General features: G+C 38.3%; 1 protein-coding gene across 24 annotated transcripts in view; it reads right to left on the reverse strand.

The window, feature by feature from the left end:
• The window catches only part of LOC138814832 (endogenous retrovirus group K member 18 Env polyprotein-like), a 262,321-nt gene extending 243,246 nt beyond the window's left edge, over nucleotides 1-19,075 (reverse strand). For 12 of the 24 annotated variants that reach the window (XM_070004013.1, XM_070003946.1, XM_070004006.1 and 9 more), the window contains exons 1-2: nucleotides 16,135-19,061; nucleotides 14,504-14,596 (exon numbers count right to left, since the gene is read on the reverse strand). The gene's annotated coding sequence lies outside the window, so the exon portion shown is untranslated. Of the gene's footprint in view, nucleotides 1-14,503; nucleotides 14,597-16,134 lie in introns of all 24 variants that reach the window. The other 12 variants (XR_011368123.1, XR_011368127.1, XR_011368121.1 and 9 more) reach the window with 3 other exon arrangements.
• Between the last annotated feature and the right edge of the window lie 1,289 nt (nucleotides 19,076-20,364).

Below are 20,364 nucleotides of genomic sequence, written 5' to 3' on the forward strand. Positions count from 1 at the left end.
ACTGTGGCTCAAGTGGTACAGCTCTAGCCTTGAGCTGAAGACCTGAGGGACACCGCCTAGGCCCAGAGTTCAGGCCCACAACCAGACACCCCCCACCAAAAAAATAAAAAAGCATATAGGTGTTAAGTCTAGCTTCTTGGTACAGTACTGGTGATTAATTCTTGCATTAACAAAAAATGGTCATTTGAGTTCAAAAGTTTTTAATGTATATCTGTTTTAAAATGAGTAGCCAAGAGGAAATAGTGGTACATATCCTCAAGATTTCAAAGGAGTTTTCAAAATACAAATGAAAACTAAAGTATAAAATGTTAAATCAGAGATTTATAAAAGGCTTAAATTAGGATTGGTAAGACTTTAGCCCACTTATTTCTTGGGCAGTTGTTTCTTCAAGGTTTGTTGTTGGGTGATTTAACTTTTGAGTTCCAGGTATATTTTAGATATGAGACCCTTGTCCGTTGTATGGCTAGTGAAGATCTTCTCCCAATCCGTGGGCTTTCTGTTGATCTTGCTAGCTATGTACTTTGCCATGCAGAAGCTCTGCAATTTCATGCAATCCCATTTGTCCAACCTTTCTTCGATTTGTTGTATTTCTAGGTCTCTGTTAGGAAAATTTTGGAGACCTGGGTTTCTCTTATTCCATCCTGTAATGTTTTCAGAGTGTCTGCTTTGACTCTGTGGTCTTTGATCCATTTGGAGCTGATTCTGATGCAGGATGATATATAAAGATCTAGCTTTAGTTTTCTATAAGTAGTTAACCAATTTTGCCAGCACCATTTACTGAAGAGGCTGTCTTTCATTCTATTTTTTTAGCCCTCTTATCGAAGATTACAAAGTTATAGGTATGTGGGTTCATTTCTTGGTTTTCAATTCTATTCCATGGGTCCTGAGATCTGTTCTTGAGCCAGTACCAAGCTGTTTTGATTTCTACAGCTTTGTAGTAGAGTTTGAAATTTGGTATTGATATTCCACTAGCAGTGTTCTTTGTGTTAAGGATCACTTTTGCTATTCATGGTCTTTTATTTTTCCATATGAATTTTTGGATTGCCTCTTTTATTTTCCTGAAGAATGAGGTTGGAATATTGATAGGTATCGCATTGAATTTTTAGATAGCCTTGGGAAGTATTGCGATTTTCATGATGTTGATCATTCCAATCTAGGAGCATGGGAGGTTTTTCCATTTTCTAATTTCTGTTTTGATTCCTTTTTCAAGTTTTTAAAGTGGGTTCCTCATAGACTCCACATAGACCTCCCCTGTGACCCAGCAATCCCACTTTTGGGCATTTAGTGGAATTATCACAAGCAAAGCCGTACTAAAGCTACCAGCACAACTATGTTTATTGCAGCATTATTTACCATAGCAAATATATGGAACCAACCCAGATGATCCTCAGTAGATGAATGGATCAAGAAAATGTGGTATATATGCATAATGGAATTCTATGCCGCTATCAGAAAGAATAACATTGTCCCATTTGTTAGGAAATGGAAAGACTTGGAAAAAAAATATATTAAATGAAGTAAGCCAGGCCTAAAGAAACATAGGTCCCATGGTTTCCCTTATTTTCAATAACTAGTACATGTCTGAGACAATCAGAAACAGTCAGATATGTTGATGTTAGGTTAAATGAACCCCAAGATAAGGACTCGAATAGTTTTTCTTTCTTGCTATTGTTTATAACATATTTATAAGATGATTTCTTTGTTGCTTTGTATGTCCCTCCCCCATGGCGGGGGCGGAGGGGTTGGAGGATGGGGAGGGTGGGAAGATATTGTAAGGGGAAAGAAAGGAGGAGGCAACAAATGTACTCATCACCTTGCCCATGTAATTGAAACCTCTACATATGGTATTTTCACAATAACAACAACAAAAAAAAATCCTTTGAACTTAAAAAGAAATTAGGATTGGATGGGCTGGGAATGTGGCTGGGCTGCGAAAGTGGCTTAGTGGTAGAGTGCTTGCCTAGCATGCATCAAATCCTGAGTTCAATTCCTCACTACCAGGTATTCAGAAAAAGCAGGAAGCAGTGCTAGCCTTGACCAAAAGAAGCTCAAGGACAATGCCTATGCCATGAGTTAAATCCCAAGGACTGGCAAAAAAATGGAGATGAATTCCTGGTTATAAAGTTTGAAAGTTAGATTGTTAATATTTTTCTCAAAGTGCAAAAAGGAAAAATTAGGATTACCAAAATAATTGCTTAATTGCTATTTCAGTTTGCTCTTATAGTTTTTTTTTTTTTTTTTTTGTAACAGTTCCAGCAGGCCCACACAAAGGAGTAAGGATTCTTACAAGTTTGTCAGATATAACTTTCGGCCCTTAATAAGTTCGAGGTAGACCATGCTTTAAAAAACGATTTCTAAAGACCATCTTTGTTTCTTTTAATTGGAGTAAACATGGCCTTTTGTTTAGACTTGTTGATCTGAGAACTGTGGTTCAAATCCAGCCTGGGCAGAGAAAGGTCCCTGTGAGATTATCTCTAATTGGTCAACAGAAGAGTTGTTTGGGGGCTCAAATTGGCAGAGTGCTAGCCTTGAACTCAGGGCCTGAGCGCTATCGCTCATCTCTCCAGCTGAAGTCCAGTGATTAAGGAAAATGCCAAGGTGTGTGTATCCCAGCATGGAGAAAGACACTCCTGGGACCCTGGCAATGATGAAACATCCAGAGGCAGTTACAAGCCACTGCTCAGATGGCAGAGATGGTATCAGATCCTGTTTGGCCTTTCAAAAATTGAAGGACTGGGAAGGTGGCTCAGTGGTAGAGCATTTGCCTTGCATGCATGAGGCCCTGGGTTCGATTCCTCAGCACCACATAAGAAAAAAGAAAAAAGAGGGAAGTGGCACTGTGGCTCAAATGGTAGAGCACCAGCCTTGAGCTGAAGAGCTGAGGGACAGCACCCAGGCCCAGATTTCAGGCCCCACGACTGGACCCCCCCCCCAAAGAAATTGATCAGAGCCAGGAAGTCATGAGAAAGTAAATTGTAATCATGCCTTTCCAAATGTTTGTCTGCTTCATAATTGGGCAAGAATGTGCCAGTCATCTAAGTGGGTTATAAAATGTGTGAGATAGTTTAAATTCCCAAATTAGGGCTTTGAGCAGATACAGGGCATAACTGTTGGAGACTTCTTAAATTACAGGAGGGGTTCATTTTACCTAACATCATCTTATCTGATCTTTTCAGCTTGTCTCAGACATATACTAGTTATTGCAAATAAGGGAAACCATGGTCAAGAGCTACAGTAACTCCATTTTAAGATCAAACCTCCTGAGCTGTGCTGCCCTCAGAGTAACCCCCAAAGAGAAAGTTCTCAGACAAACCCCAGGTTGCCACCAACCCTGCCCATCCTTAAGGAAAAGAACAGTTCCCTAAGTATTCCATCAGAAAAAGGCAAGTGTGGTCAGGGTGGACTTAAACCCCCTGAACTTGTGGACTTGCTTTTGTGGAAACCCCCTAAACTTGTTTGTTCGATACTATAAAGGCTGTTCTAATTTTGTGCTCGGGGCCTCTTAGCATCACCGGTTACCAAGTGTGCAGAGGACCAAGCTCGAGCTTTCAATAAACGACTCTTTGCTGTTTGCAAAGAGCCTGGTGGTCTGTGAGGGGCACCCGAAATCGGGTACTTCAATGGAATCTATGTTTCTTTGGCCCAGCTTACTTCACTAGATAAGGACACAAGTGGTTTTTTCTTTCTTGCTATTGTTTCTAACATATTTATAAGGTGATAGTTTTGTTGCATTGTATGTCTCTTCCCCCACAGTATAAGCCCTGTTTTCACTGTATTTGATGTTGGTATATTTTGGGGAGGGGAAAGGAAAAAAAACAAATTGTTTAACTAGGGATACAGGTGGACCTATTGCAACAATGAGATGTGCAAAATCCTATGTTGAAAAGCAAACTTTACAACTTTGGCACTGGGGGTGAGGGTATAGTGGTGGAGATGGGAGTGAAGGGATGGTAGGGGAAAACCAAAGGAGGAGGCAACAATGCTTGATAAGAAATGTACTCATTACCTTGCTCGTGTAATTGTAGCCCCTCTGTATTGCATTTTCACAATAAAAATTATTTATATATATGTATATATATATATATATATATATATATATATATATATATATATATAAATTAAAAAATTGCAGAAGGTAACAGCCCAGGGAAAAATTCAGATCTCTTACAGAAAAAACTTCAATGACTTAATGTACATAAGAAAAAAAGTGGGGAATGAGATAAGGAGGTCAGATCTGACTGGTGCCATATTGGCCACATGGTGGATGATAGGGTCTCGTATCTTGTCTTCATGCCGGGGGAAGGAAAATGCCTCCATCATCATCTGACTCCCAGGTGATGGATATTCCAAGATCCCTGGAGGCAGGGGTGAGCACTTGGCTGATAGAAATTACCAGTCCCAGGCACTGGACTGGCAGATTTAGTAACCTGTGGACCTGTCCCCTGCTGAGACCCTATTTAGGCCCAGCCCAGCCACCATTATGTCATGCCACATGTGTCACTGTGGTCATGTCTTGTCTTCTGACTCATCTCCAGTCATCATGGCATCACAATTCAACTCTCCATTGGAGTTGAATTGGTTTGTTGGCATTTTTGTTCTTTCTTTCCTCTCTAGACTGTTTCCTAACCGTGTTTTGTGTGTTTGGGGGCTTCAGGCCTTTGTAAAAATGGGTGGTCAGCAGCCTGCTAACTGTGTAATAAAGACTCCAATATTCCATCTACCTAAATGTGGCTTCTAGGATGCTTTACATCCGGCGTAGTTACCTATTTTCTAACAAAGATAAAGTGAAATATTTTGAGTGTCCACAATTATTTTGGGAAATTTTCCTAGAATTAGTAGACTAAGTGCTGGTGTTTTAGTCATAAAATAGAATGAGGTAATTTGATATGGTAGGAATGGGGCGTAGACTAACACTTACCATGTATGCAATGTTATACTAGTAATTCCAACTCTGAAGACTTCAATATCATGATCTGATAATTAAAAATAAAAGTAGTTCTAATTTATTTAATTATTTTGAGGATTAAATTAGATAACCTAAAGTACTTGGAAAAACAATCAACATTTGCTACTTTCTACCTGTTATTTTATCATGTGATGAATTCTAACATTTTTCATGTGATATTTATATTGTGTCTATTTAGGATATACAATGTGATGTATTGATATTCATTGCTTTGTTCACTTTCCTGTCATTATGAGGAAAAAACCTGCAAAGAAAATTTCTGAAGAGGAAACTATTATATTTTCTCATGGTTTAAGAGAATGCAGTTTAAGATCAGATGTCTCCATTGTTTTTAATTGTATTTAATTAAATAGTGGTACGAAGGAATTTCCATTCAACAAATCAGTTTATAAGTACAAGAGATGTTTACATTACATTCCCACATCCTTCCAAAGCTCACCCCATTTTCATTTTTTCTAGATTCATACTATCCGCATTGAATATTATGCCTTCACCCTCTTCCTCTATAACTCTCTTTATTCCTTCCCTTTGACTTCCCTTCACAACTTCCAAGTGATAGTTTCCTGGTATTCATTTTGTTAGATTAAAAGTTCAATTTTATAAGAAATTACACTTCTTAAATACTCCTCTGAAAAGAGAATGCTTTGGTTAATTCTGTTGTGAAAAGTTGTGTAATACTTTTGCCTAAAGGTCTAGCTTCCAAATAAGCGACAGAACATGGTTCCTTTGTGTGTCTGGTTCTGGTTTACTTTACTTAACATATTTTTAGATCTATCCATTTCTTTGCAAATGATGTAACAGTCTTCATATTGGATGGGTGCCATCCAATTGTGGATATGTGCCACACTTCTCTAACCATGCCTCTGCCAAAGGATATCTTGTCTGTTTCCATAACTTTGCTAAGGGGAATAATGCAACAGTGAACATGATTGTGAAAGTGATTGTACTGTAAATTTTAGTGAAAATAATGTAGAGAGGGGTTACAATTACATGGACAAGATAGTGAGTACTTTTCTTATCAAGCATTGTTGCCTTCTCCTTTGTTTATCCTTCCCATCACTTCCCAGCCACCCCCTGCCCCGCAACCCCAACCGATTCTCCCCAACCACCCACCAAAGTTGTAAAGTTCATTTTCTACATGACAACTTGTTCTTCTCATTGTTGCAACGGGTCCACCAGTATTCTTATTTAAACGACTTGTTTTTCCACTTCCTCTCCACAAATTATCCAACATCAAATACAGTGAAAGCAGGGGTTATATTGTGGGGGAGGGACATAGAAAGCAACAAAGAAATAATCTTATAAATACTTTAGATACAAATGCATGAAAGAAAAAAACATTTAAATACGTATCTTAGGGTTCATTTTCCTAACATTACATTATCTGATCTTTTCTTCTTGACTCATATATATACTAGCTATTGCAAATAAGGGAAACCATGGGACCTATGTTTCTTTGGGCTTGGCTTACTTCACTTAATATAATTTTTTCCTAGCCTTTCCATTTCCTCACAAATGGGGAAATGTCATTCTTTCTGATTGAGGCATAGAATTCCATTGTTTATATATACCATATTTTCTTGATCCATTCATCTACTGAGGATCATCTGGGTTGGTTCCATATCTTAGCTGTGGTAAATAATGCTGCAATAAACATAGTTGTGCTGTTGGCTTTAGTGTGGTCTTGTTCGTAAACATTTGGGTAAATGCCCAAAAGTGGGATTGCTGGGTCATAGGGGAGCTCTATGTGGAGTCTTTTGAGGAACCTCCATACTACTTTCCAAAGTGGTTGAACAAGTTTACACTCCCACCAACAATGCAGTAAGGTTCCCTTCTGTCCACATCCCCTCTAGCATCTGTTGTTATTAGAGTTCTTGATTTTTGCCATTCTAACTGGAGTGAGGTGGTACCTCAAGTTGTTTTGATTTGCATTTCTTTTATGGCTAGGGAGGTTGAGCATTTCTTCCTGTGTCTATTGGCCATCCTTCTTTCTTCTTCAGAGAAGTTTCTCTTTAAGTCATTTGCCCAGTTATTTATTGGGCAGTTGTTTCTTTGAGGATTTGTTGTTGGGGGATGTAATTTTTTGAGTTGCAAGCATATTTTAGATATGAAACCCTTTTCCGTTGTATGGCTAGTGAAGATCTTCTCCCAATCTGTGGGCTTTCTATTGATCTTGCTAGCTATGTCCTTTGCCATGCAGAAGCTCTGCAACTTCCTGAAATCCCATTTGTCCAACCTTTCTTAGTTTGTTGTGTTTCCGGGTCTCTATCAAGAAAACTTGGCCTGTGCAAAGGAGACCTAGGGTTTCTCCTATTCCATCCTGTAATGTTTTCAGAGTGTCTGCTTTTACTCCAAGAGCTCACACCAATACTCCTCCAACATTTCAGTGGAATTGAAAGAGAAAGTTCACTACCGAACACATTCTATGAAGCCATCATCACCCTCATCCCAAAACAAGGCAGGGACTCATCAAAAAAGAGAACTATAGACCCGTTTCTTTGATGAACATTGATGAAAACTTCTCAACAAAATTTTGGCCAATCGACTTCAGCAATTCATCCAAAAAATCATACACCATGATCAAACAGGATTCATTTCAGGGATGCAAAGCTGGTTCAATATACACAAATCAATTAATATTATTCATCACATCAACAGGAGCAAGGATAAGAACCACATGGTTATCTCAAGAGATGCAGAAAAAGCATTCGACAAGATACAACACCCCTTTATTATGAAGGTTTTGGAAAAATTAGGAATACATGGAACATTCCTCAATACAATAAAGGCTGTATATGACAAACCTACAACCACCATTATACTTAATGGTGAAAAACTAAAGCCATTTCCTTCTAACTCAGCAACAAGACAAGGATGTCCCCTCTCTCTGCTTCTCTTCAATTTAGTGTTAGAATGCATAGCTACAGCAATAAGACAAGATGCAGACATAAAGGGGATCCAAATAGGGAAAGAAGAAATAAAACTCTCCCTCTTTGCAGATGACATGATCTTGTATCTAAAGAATCCCATAGACTCCACTCCCATATTACTCAAGCTGATTCAAAAGTTTGGCAAAGTAGCAGTGTATAAAATTAACGCCCCCAAATCAATGGCTTTTCTATATGCCAACAATGAGTAAAGGGGGGCTGAATTAAGAAAGCAACTCCAATTGTAATAGCCCCACAAAAAATAATATACCTAGGAATTAACTTAACCAAAGAAGTGAAGGACCTCTATGATGAAAACTTTAAAAACTTGAAAAAGGAAATCGAACAGAAGTTAGAAAATGGAAAAAACTCCCGTGCTCCTGGATTGGAAAGATTAACATTGTGAAAATGGCAATACTTCCCAAGGCTATCTACAAATTCAATGTGATACCTATCAAAATTCCAACCTTATTCTTCAAGGAAATAGAAGAAACAATCCAAAAATTCATATGGAACAATAAAAGACCCCGAATAGCAAAAACGCTCCTCAATGGAAAGATCACTGCTGGAGGAATATCAATACCAAATTTCAAACTCTATTATAAAGCCATAGTAATCAAAACAGCTTGGTACTGGCACAGGAACAGACCTCAGGACCAATGGAATAGAATTGAAAACCCAGAAATGAACCTACAGACCTATAGCCATCTAATCTTTGATAAGGGAGCTAAAAAAATAGAATGGAAGAAAGACAGCCTCTTCAGTAAATGGTGCTGGCAAAATTGGTTAACTACTTGTAGAATACTAAAGTTAGATCCTTATATATCACCCTGCACCAGAATCAACTCCAAAGGGATCTAACTTTTTGGAAGAATTCATGACTATCTTTCTGGGAGCAATCCTCTAGCCAATTTTCCAGAAAAGCACATCACTCCCTCCATCTCCATCACAACTTTTTGCAACTCCTCAAAAACACAACTACAACCTACAGGTCTCAATAAGCAAAAAACACTGTGCCCATATTCTTTCAATACATTTTGTCATAAGTTTACACAAAATGTAGTGATAACCTTCTATGTACTTTCTTAATGTGGGAATGAGGGACGTGTCAATAGAGTAAAAGTAAGAAAAATGCAATTTAATTAGCTATTAGAATATTTACAATCATTTTCAGATCTAACTCATAACCTCACTTACTATTATTTTAATCTTTATGTCATTACTTCATCTATCCCCTAAATTATAACAGGTGATTAAAATACAAAGGCAAAAAAGTGTGGTTTGATTTTGACACTCATATCTGAGGATGCACAGTATGGATAAATAAATGGATTAGAATTAATAGCCAATATCAATTTTGTTAAATTAAAGATGGTTTTTCCCAAACTGATTCTCACAATTCATATTCCAGTCAAAAACAAGTAACATGTGACAATTCCCTTTGTTTTCGTCCAGTCGTGGGCCTGAACTCTGGGCCTGGACTCTGTCCCTCAGCTCTTCAGCTCAAGGATAGCACTGAACCACTTGAGCCACAGCACCACTTATGGCTTTTTTCTTTTTGCCTAGGTGGTGCTGAGGAATCGAACCCAGGGCTTCAAGCATGAAAGGCAAGCCCTCTAACACTGAGCCACCGTCCCAGCCCCTCCTGATTATGGTTTGTTTCCATTTTATTTTATAATCAAGGATGATTTCATAAATTTATTGTAGATACACAAATATGTTTAAATATTTCTATTTGTATGCATTGATATATACATACACACATATATTGTGAAGTTTATAATGATAATTTATACATTCTGTAACTGTACAATTTACTAAATTATTAAAAATATCGACGGATCATGCCTGAAATCCTGGTTACTCGTGAGGCTGAGACCTGATAATCATGGTTTGAAGCCATCCTTGGCAGGAAAGTCCATGAGCCTCTTATCTCCAAACAACTACCAGAAAATCAAAATTGGAACTGCGGCTCAAATTTGTTGAGTGGTAGCCTTGACAGAAAAAGCTCAGGGACATCACCCAGGCTCTTAGTTCAAGAACTACAATCTGCCAAAGAATATCTATTTAATTTACACCTGTGTAAGTAGAGTATTTCCATCACCCAAATGCACATCCATGTTCATTTGCAAGGTAACTCTGTTATGTCTGGAGTACCACATAACATTATCACCTAAGTAGAAAGCATTGCAAGGTGGGTTCACTCTATCTCATTGATTTTTCTCCAGTTAAAAACTCAAATCTTACAATTATTCCAATTATTTAAAATCATAGCTTTTTTCTTTAATACCCATAATATTAGAGTTTGAATTGAGTGACTTGTGTCTCCTAAATGGGTGTTCTTACCACTTTGTCATGCCACCAGCCCTAAATTATCCTGATTAATTTTCAGATAGAATCTGGCTTCCTACTTGTGTATGATCTTGAGCTCAGTCCACTTTATGTTATTCTTCCTGGAATTTAGGATAACAGGTCTTGGCATTGTGTACAGATCTTTCTGTCCAGTCGGGGCTTTAACCACTATCCTCACAACAGTACACTCCCACATAGTCAGGAGTTTCATAAGCTTATCATAGCTGATTTTTCAAAAAATTTTGCATTTCCTGCAGGTTCTTGAGTATTGAATTAATTTGTGTTTTCTTGGTTTGTTTTGTTTCATTTGAATGTATGTGTTGAGTTGTTCCTCATTTTTCCTTTTGTTTCTTTCACTCAAGTTCTTACCTAAAGTGCTGAGAAACCAATTCTTCTTCTCAATATAGTCAAGGTGAACATTATTTACTCCAAGGCAATTTCAGTAATATTTAAACACCTTCATATCTATGAATGGTATATGAATGCTTAGTGCTGAGAAGAGTCTTTTTATTTTCACAGCAGTCTTTGACATACACAGACAGATCATAAATTATATAAAGATAATAAAACTACAGATGCTTGTCAGGAGGAGAAAAACCTATTATTAATTGTTTGACAGAGGCTTCCCCTCTAGTGAAAGAAATATGCTGCTTGATGCAGGATTTCACACAGTCATATTGCTAGGAAGAACCTTAAACAAGCATCTAACACTGAAGAGTTTAGGGAGATGAATTGACCTCCTGAACAATTGACTTTTGGGTGAAATGAAAGCAGGTTTCCAAAAAGAGAGCAGACTTTAGAGAAACATGATGAGTTGTATGTAAATAGGTGCTTAGCTGATTTTGTTAATTGGTGAACTAATACAGGGAAATAAAGTACAGCAAGGAGAAAAAATAAAGAACTCTGTATTGAAATACTCATTTGTGTGTGTGTGTGAGAGAGAGAGAGAGTGTGTGTGTGTGTGCACACTCGTGCCTGTACAAACACGCACATGTGCATGTGCTCATGGATGCATTCATCATTCCCGAGGCTTGATAGTGCCTGGGCACTATCCCTAAGCTTCTGTGCCCAAGGATAGTGGTCTACCACTTGAGCTACTGCTACACTTCTGGATTTATGGAGATAATTGCATGTATTTTCATGATTGGACTGGCTTTGAACAGTGGTATTCAGATCTCAGCCTCCTGAGTAGCTAGCTAAGCTGATTCAGCCTCTGAGTAGCTAGTTAAAATTCTGCCTGTTGGGGCTGGGAAGGTGGCTCAGTGGTAGAGCGCTTGCCTTGCATGCTCAAGGCCCTGGGTTCGATTCCTCAGCACCACGTAAGCAAAAAGAAAAAGCCGGAAGTGGAGCTGTGGCTCAAGTGGTAGAGCGCTAGCCTTGAGCTGAAGAGCTCAGGGACAGCGCCCAGGCCCAGAGTTCAAGGCCCCACGACCGGACCCAAAAAAAAAAAGAAAAAAAAATTCTGCCTGTCTTCTATGCTTCACTGCTCTTTTGTTCTTTTTCTGAGGTAATCACAAGCCTAAGTCATATATATGTCTAATTTCTTTAAAAATACTGTCACTGCTTGGCACCAGGGGCTCCTATCTGTACTCTTAACTACTTAGGAGATTTGAGAACAGAACCCAGGCCAAACACACACACACACACACACACACACACACACACACACACACACACACACACACACACACACACACACACACACACACACACACACACACACACACACACACACACACACACACACACACACACACACACACACACACACACACACAGCGCAGAAGACAACATCCTTAAAGGAACATGACAAAATTGCAAAAAAGATACCAAGTGATTTCATTGGTATCTTTTATCTCAAACTTCTAAAAAAAACCCATCTCCGGTATACTTTCCTTCACAGTGAAATTAATGCTTAGAAATTTTAGATGGGAAAGACGTTAGGATGAAAAAGCCACCCATTCTATTCTGGTACACTTAATATTCAACTAAAATCTAAGTCCATAAAACTTCCACTGAGTAGTGGGAGTTCTCTACTCATGAGACACAAGTAAACACAACCTAAATTCTGTTCTCCATGCTAGTCTTCAAAGGTATAAAAAAAGGTGTATTCTCCCTATCTCCTTTCCTTAGATTTTCATATTCATGATCCATTAACTCTCTAACTTTTTAAGACATTAATACTAGCCACTCTTGCCAGGGTTCTCCATAAGTTTTATTCCCCTTCTAAAATATGGCTGGCTCTGAATGACAAATATCCTTCAAGTCTTATGAAATCACTGCTGTTTACTATCCAAACATACTTCTAACTCCTGTTTTCCTTGCCCACTAAAAGCAATTCCTGACAAAAATTTCTGAAAATGCCAACACTTTAATCTTCCAACATCTCAAAGCATCAGAGTTAGACATTAAACCATTCTAGCTGCTGGGAGCATGAGGAGAAATGAAACTTCCTGTCTCTGTAACTCCTGAATTTGAGCTTATCTGTTTGAGAATACCATACCTGCACTCACAGCATGATCTGACAACAATTACAAAATCATAAAGAACCCAACAAATAAAAGTAAAGATACCAGGCCCCTACATTCACCAAAATAACATGCAATACTCTATTTGTAGAGTTCTTCAGGGAGAAAAATAAATTCATTTTTAAACACATAGTGTGTTAGTCACAGACAAAGTAGCCTCACTTATGCAAGCATCATTAAGAACAGTGCCTCATATATGGAGTAATTTGCCATGTCCCATGAAGTTATCTCTGCATTCTACTGACCCATGCACTATGGACCCGAAAGTAGGTCAATCCAGTTCTCTCTTAGGTATTCACAAGTAGTGATAGTGGAACCTATTAGTATCTGATAGGTGTATGCCAAGACGCAATATAACTCTGAAGATGGAGAAAGACAGGTAGAATAAATCTCCTTCCAGAGAAAAATGATAGAGATGAGCACAGAGTATTAAATGAGAAACAATAAGGGCTATGAGAGATGAAGAAAACAAACTGGTCTTCAAAACTTTTCCATATGGATTAGAAGTGCAGGTTTCCTTTAGATCAATACAAACTTTCAAGACTAAACCTTGGCACAGGCCAAATTTTCTTAAAAGAGACCCAGAAACACAACAAATCAAAGAAAGATTGGACAAATGGGATTGTATGAAATTGCAGAGCTTCTTGCATGGCAAAGGACATAGTTAGCAAGATCAATAGAAAGCCCATGGATGGGGAGAAGTACTTCACTAGCCATACAACAGACAAGGGTCTCATATCTAAAATATACCTGGAACTCAAAAAATCAAATCCTCCAAAAACAAATCCTCAAAGAACCAACTACCCAATAAATAAGTGGGTTAAAGACTTAAAGAGAAACTTCTCTGAAGAGGAAATAAGAATGGCCAATAGACACATCAAGAAATGCTCAACCACCCTAGCCATAAAAAAATGGCAAATCAAAACAACATTGAGATACCACCTCACCCCAGTTAGAATGGCTAGAATGAAGAACTCTAATAACAACAGATGCTGGAGGGGATATGTACAGAACCCTACTGCATTGTTAGTGGGAGTGTAAACTTGTTCAACCACTTTGGAAAGTAGTATAGAGGTTCCTCAAAAGACAACATAGAGCTCCCCTATTACCCAGCAATCCTATTTTTGGACATATACCCAAATGATCACAAACAAGACCATCCTAAAGCTATCAGCACAACTATGTTTACTGCAGCATTGTTTACCATAGCTAAGATATGGAACCAACTCAGATGCCCCTCAGTAGATCAAGAAAATGCCAAAAAGAAAATAGAAAAAAGGCTAGAATGTACCTCAGCTCAATGGCAAAACCTTGTCTAGCTAGTGCAACAACCTGGGTTCAATGCCCAGTTATCAAAAAACAAAAGGCAGAAAAACAATCAAACAAACAAAGAACAAAAGGCAAAAAAATAGCCCTAAATGAACAAAAATACTTTTTGGTCCTGACAGATTTAAATTCACCTAGCCCTGGTTGCCAAACAAAGTGCTAAGCAATTCTTATATTCAACATATATGACAATATAATTTTAATACGCAGAATTCCTTGAAATTACTTCAGAGGCAGAGTAGAGGGATATCAGCAGTTCCAAGACACAGATCTCTAACTGGCAGCTGGATTCACAAGACAACACACCACACCTGTAGAATGTCCCCATGTCCTTAGTATCAAAATTGCACAAGCTAGCTACTGAATCCAAAGTATCCTAGGACTTAATGTTTCCATATACAGACCTCCAGCATGTTTGACTTCGGCTGAAATCTCACTGGGACTAGGGATCCCAAGGGAAGTCTCTGCCTTTTCCATGATATTTGAAGTATCTTGTCCTAGAGAAAAATCAAAATGTGTTGCTCTTTATTAAACAAACTAAACAAACTAAATTTCAAAAATGTAATATCAAAGTCCATGTGTCTAAAATCATGATAGCTATAAGACAGTTTATTTTTAACAATTAGGGTTATTAATCCTTGGAAATATCTCCTTACTATAACATTTTTTATACAAAAACTCTGATACAACATCACTAAAGAACAGACATTTATAGCAATTCCTAGACTTCATTCTAATACGAAAATGCTAACAATTCTACATGCGATGTCTATCATCTATCTCATGATCACTTGTCTTCAAACAATAAATCCCTTGAACAAATGTAGAAGGAGATTTATTAACAAAGTCCCTTGTAACAATGTAAACGAACACAGACAGTCATGAAATGACTGATGATCTTACACACAGTGGCTAATGTAGCTGAGCCTGAGGAGAGCAAGGACTTGTTCCAGGTGCCCCAATATCCCCATCTGGCCTGGGATATATCTTTGGAAAGTTTCCTACTGTCCCAGTAAATGAGCGGGGGAGGGAAGACACAAGAAAGTATGAAAGGGCTGGGAAGGTGGCTCAGTGGTAGAGCGCTTGCCTTGCATGCCTGAGGCCCTGGGTTCGATTCCTCAGCACCACATAAGCAAAAAGGAAAAAACCGGAAGTGGCGCTGTGGCTCAAGTGGTAGACCGCTAGCCTTGAGCTGAAGAGCTGAGGGACAGCGCCCAGGCCCAAGAGTTCAGGCCCCACGACCGGACCCAAAAAAAAAAAAAAAAAAAAAAAAAAGAAACAAAGTATGAAAAATTAGAGAGCAATAGTATAATATACGTAAGTTATCTAATTATTAGCCAAAGTATGGGGAACCAAATAATATTTGCTTAATGCACTGCTTGACTGACAGACACTTGCATGTTTTCATCATGTAGGCACCATGCAGCAAAGGTAATTACTGCTGATGGCATTTATAGAACTGAAAAACTATTATTTATGGTTGTAAAAATAAGTAAAGAAGTTCAATCCTAAATTAGCATTGAGCTCGAGTCTCTTAACCCCAACTTCTTTTTCCTTGTACCAGGGCCTCACACGTTTGGTTTGCTTGCTCGTGACTGGCACTCTACCAATTGAGCCATACCTCTAGTGTAGCATTTTGCTGAAATTTAGTTGGAAATTGAATCTGCATTTCATCTGGACCTAAGCATCCTCAGGAGCTAGGATTACAGGTCTGAGCCAGGGGTACCAGGTTAACCCCAATATTTTTAAATCCCAATATTTTATAGAGATTCTAGCTGGGCACCTGTTTTCCTAGCTACTCAGGAGGCTGAGTATCTGAGATCTGAAGATCACAGTTCAAAGCCAGCACAGGCAGGAAAGTTCATGAGACTCTTATCTCCAATAAACCATTAGAAAACCGGAAGTGGTGCTGTGGTTCAAGTGGTAGAGTGCTCACCTTAAGTTGAAAAGCACAGGGACAGCGCCCAAGCCCAGAGCTCAAAGCCCCATGACCCACAAAAAAATAGAGATTCTAGTCAGTGGCTGTCTGTAATACCTGGAAAGGGAGAACTTCTGAAGTCTCAGGGTCCCTGGAAGACCCAACATCTGGTCTTTTCAACTGGGCACTACAGCTTCCATTAACTTTCTTGATTGGCACGTTGGTCAACAGATTCATTAGTCTTCACAGACTCAGAATTCTCCACTGACTCCCAGTTTCCATCTTCAGTTATCACTGGAGTCTCAAGGATCATCTTTATCAGAAAGCCCAAGGGAAAAAAGTGATTGAGGTCAGCTTTTTTAGTATACATTATTTGTCTAAATCTTTTGACACTTTCACAGAGTCACAGGCAGGAACATTAGTAAATTAATACAGACAAGATCGCACAGATCTTCCCCCACGTTCTCCTAATAACAGCTTCCATAACTGACGCATAATTCATTGTGGCAGAATCCACCAATCTTCAGATTTCAACAGATTTCAACTGAAACTCTTTCACTTCAAGAAGTATAGATGAAATTACATAGCATGCCACTTGTTAAGAATTTTTTACACAGCATTTAAGTCCCTCCAGACCCACTTTTATTGTATTAAGACTTTTTTTTATTGTTTCTGAATAGTCCATGGTATAAATGTACTTTGGGACTATCACAGAAATAAGATGATTCAGAAACCTTATGTATAGGTGTTTATGGGAACCAAAGCGTTCTCTTGGGCTACTCAGTTTAGTTTTAAATGTTACTGTTAGGCTGGGCATGTGCCTTAGCAGTAGAAAGCTTGCCTAGCATGCATGAAGCCCTGGGTTTGATTCCTCAGTAACATATGAACAGAAATTGGCACTGTGGGTCAAGTGGTAGAGCGCTAGACTTGAGCAAAAAAGCTCAGGGATAGTGCCATGGCACTGAGCTCAATCCACAGTACTGTCTCAAAACAAGGTATTTTTCTATTCTTTTCCCAAGTAAACTATCACTTCATTTTCCTAGTGGCAATGTATGAATAATCAAGTTCCCCTGAATTCTGATCAACCTTGTGTTGTCACTATTTTGATTGAACCATTCAAATAGGTATGTAGTGGTACCTCACTGAGCCTTTTAAATTGCATTCCTCTAAAGGCTGGGACAAAGGCATCCTTTTATGTGCTTATTTGCTGAATATATATTCTTCAGTGAAACATTTATTTGTATCTTTTGGTCATTATCCAATCATTCTGGTTTGGCTTTTATCATTATGTACTACAGAGACTTGAGAACACTGTTTATTAAGATTTAATTCCTCTACTATATGGCTTGCAAATATTTCACGCTAGTTTATAGTTTATCTTTTTCCTGTCTTCCTAGAGTCTTTCCCTGAGCAAGTTTTTCATTGTGAGGAGGTTCATTATCTATTTTACCTTTTACTGACTATCCTTTAAAATCTTTAGTAATCACTTCCTACTAAAACTCTTCCAGAGATTTAATCTATCCAAAAATATTTCTGTCAGAACAGTTTTTTAGGGTTTTGTTTCCTATTTATAGTGGTGGCCCTAGGGAACAAAAGATGTCCCTAATCCTTTTGCTTTTGTTTTTTAAATAGCGTTTCCCAATTTGTCTAGGCAAGCCTCAGACCATGAATTTCTTACCTCTGCCTCTCAAGTACCTGAGATTACAGGCATACACTACCATGCTTGCTATCTCTGAAACACTAACTTTTTGTTTGGTCTGCTCTTAAACCTTAATCCTCCTATCTCCTTCTCTGGAGTGTCTAGGATTATAAGTATAAAACACTATTCTGGGCCTTTTGCTATTATTAAAAATATTCATCATAAATATACCAAAATTCTGTTAGTATTGGAACATTTGATGTGACAAAAGAGATGACGATTGACTTATATTTTACACTTACTTTTGTTTTTACAGTGCTAGTGATAGAACTTAAGACCCCACACATACCAGGGAAGAGCTCCACCATTTGGCTATATCCATTGAATTCCTACTTTAACATTTTTTTTGCCAGTCCTGGAACTGGAACTCAAGGCCTAGGCACTGTCCTGGAGCTTTGTTTGCTCAAGGCTCGCACTCTAACCCTTGAGAGACAGCCTCACTTCTAGATTTTTCTGTGTATGTGGTATTGAGGAACTGAACAACGGGCCTCATGCATGGTAGGCAAGCACTATTACTAAACCAAATTCCCTGCACCTCAGATCAACTTTTAAGCAACAATTCAATTACCCAATCTAATTCCTTCCAGAAGAAGAGAAGGAGAATCAAATACCATGAGAGAATAAATGTATTTCCTCCTCTTTCCTTTACTCTTCTCTTGTGCTCTCTCTCTTTCTCTTTCACCCTCCTTCACCCATACACACAGGTATGTATAAACTATTTTGTAGAGAGATGGATTACATGTAGGAAAGAGCCAATATATGACAACAAATGTTTCAAACAGATTTAAAAAACTTATTAACAACTAAGGCAGAAAGACCAGCACACTACTATAATTAAGATACATACCAAAAATGCTAACAGAAAGGAAAACACCCATTTGAATCAGGAGACATGATTCATACACAAAGAACCAAACACAAGTCTAGAGCTTGGAGTGTCAAATCTAGCCTAGAGATGTTTTTAATTTATCTATATAGTGCCTAAACTTTTAAATGAGTTCCATGTTTAAAAACCAGTCTTCATACAAAAGTGCAAGTGTCCAATTTCCCTTGAAAACTGAAAGATCTAGCAACAAAGGCTATATAGTGACTGGTTAATAACTACTTCATGCCAAATAGCTACTGGTCCTTTTAGGCAATGCTCCTGCACCTCAAAATTGGCACTTGAATTCAATTCACTCATTTATGTTAACTTGATTAGCCCCATAGTCATCTGCAAATACCTGCCATTGAGACATACATCAGACAGTGACAGGTGAAAATGCCAGAGAGAGTGTTCAAAGGTATAAAAACAATCCATGAGAAAGCTCAAAGGTATACATGATACCAGTTGCCTGGAGCCATTAAAATACCAGAAAGAAAAAGAATCACGAGGCATGAAATCAGAAGGCAACTTTAAGATACCTTGGAGCTAAGCTGTAGGTATGTGTGTGTGTGTGTGTGTGTGTGTGTGTGTGTGTGTGTGTGTGTGTGTTGTATACTATGTGTAATGCATGCACTATATGTAATACATACAAAATATATCATTGTAGAAATGTAATTCATTTAACTTCATATGATATTAAGACATACTCTGAAACAGGAAACAATGGAAATCTCTATACTTTGGTCAACACCATCTAAATTTGAATCTACATGATTAAAAATCATTTAGAGGGGCTGGCAAGGTGGCTCAGTGGTACAGTACTTGCCTTGCATGCATGAGGCCCTGGGTTCAATTCCTCAGTACCACGTAAGCAGAAAAAGCCCGAAGTGGCACTGTGGTTCAAGTGGTAGAGTGCTAGCCCTAAGCTGAAGACTTGAGGGACAGCACCCAAGACCAGAGTTCAGGCCCCAGAACCAACCAAAAAAGAAAATAAAAGATCATCTAGAATGTGTTAGGATGGAAGACAAAGAGTTTATATTGTTTATACTGTTAATATTATTAGTAGAAGGAATGTAGATACTCTACTCTCAATAAATTCATCATCTCGCAGCAAACAAAAATAAATAACAGGTAGGTAAAAGTGCAATTGCATTATTTAATGGTTTCCTAAGTTTTCTGGGTATTTTATGATGAATTGGAAAAGAGAAATATGCCAGTAAATTAAGAAAAAATAAGCCAAAGGGATTCATATTTTTAAGGAACCAAAATGCATATGCTTTGTGTCTCTCACTCCTACCATCAGGCTGCCTTTTCCCTCCTTTACCCTTCTCAGCAATCAAGGCTTACCAGCACCTTGCTCCTACCGACCTCAACTTGTGGAGTACCATGCACCCAGGCAGCACATAGCCACTGCTGATGCCTATTAAACCTAACTCACTTTGTGGATGTCAGTTTGGAAGGAAACTATCTTGCAGAAAAGCTTATAGGCAAATCTCCAACATCAGGCTAGGTTCTCAAACAGAACTTGAGGCACTTCACAAGCTGGGCCATTTAGAGATGAGGCAGAAGATCTTGCTGGAATACTAACCTGGCCCATGTCCATCTCAACCAAAGCATCTGGTTCCCATCTGTTTCCTAAGCTAAACCTGCACAGAGATACTCTTTGAAGAAAATCTCTTTACAATTGACTCATGTTATTTGCCAATTATCATGTAAGAAACAATGGCCTCATCCTGAAAAATACTGACAAGGATCACCTTAAGTAGATGACCAAAGATACATC

The sequence above is a fragment of the Dipodomys merriami genome, unplaced genomic scaffold (genome assembly GCF_024711535.1).
Source record: "Dipodomys merriami isolate MVZ:Mamm:240054 unplaced genomic scaffold, mDipMer1.0.p SCAF_1069, whole genome shotgun sequence".
Classification (NCBI taxonomy): domain Eukaryota; kingdom Metazoa; phylum Chordata; class Mammalia; order Rodentia; family Heteromyidae; genus Dipodomys; species Dipodomys merriami.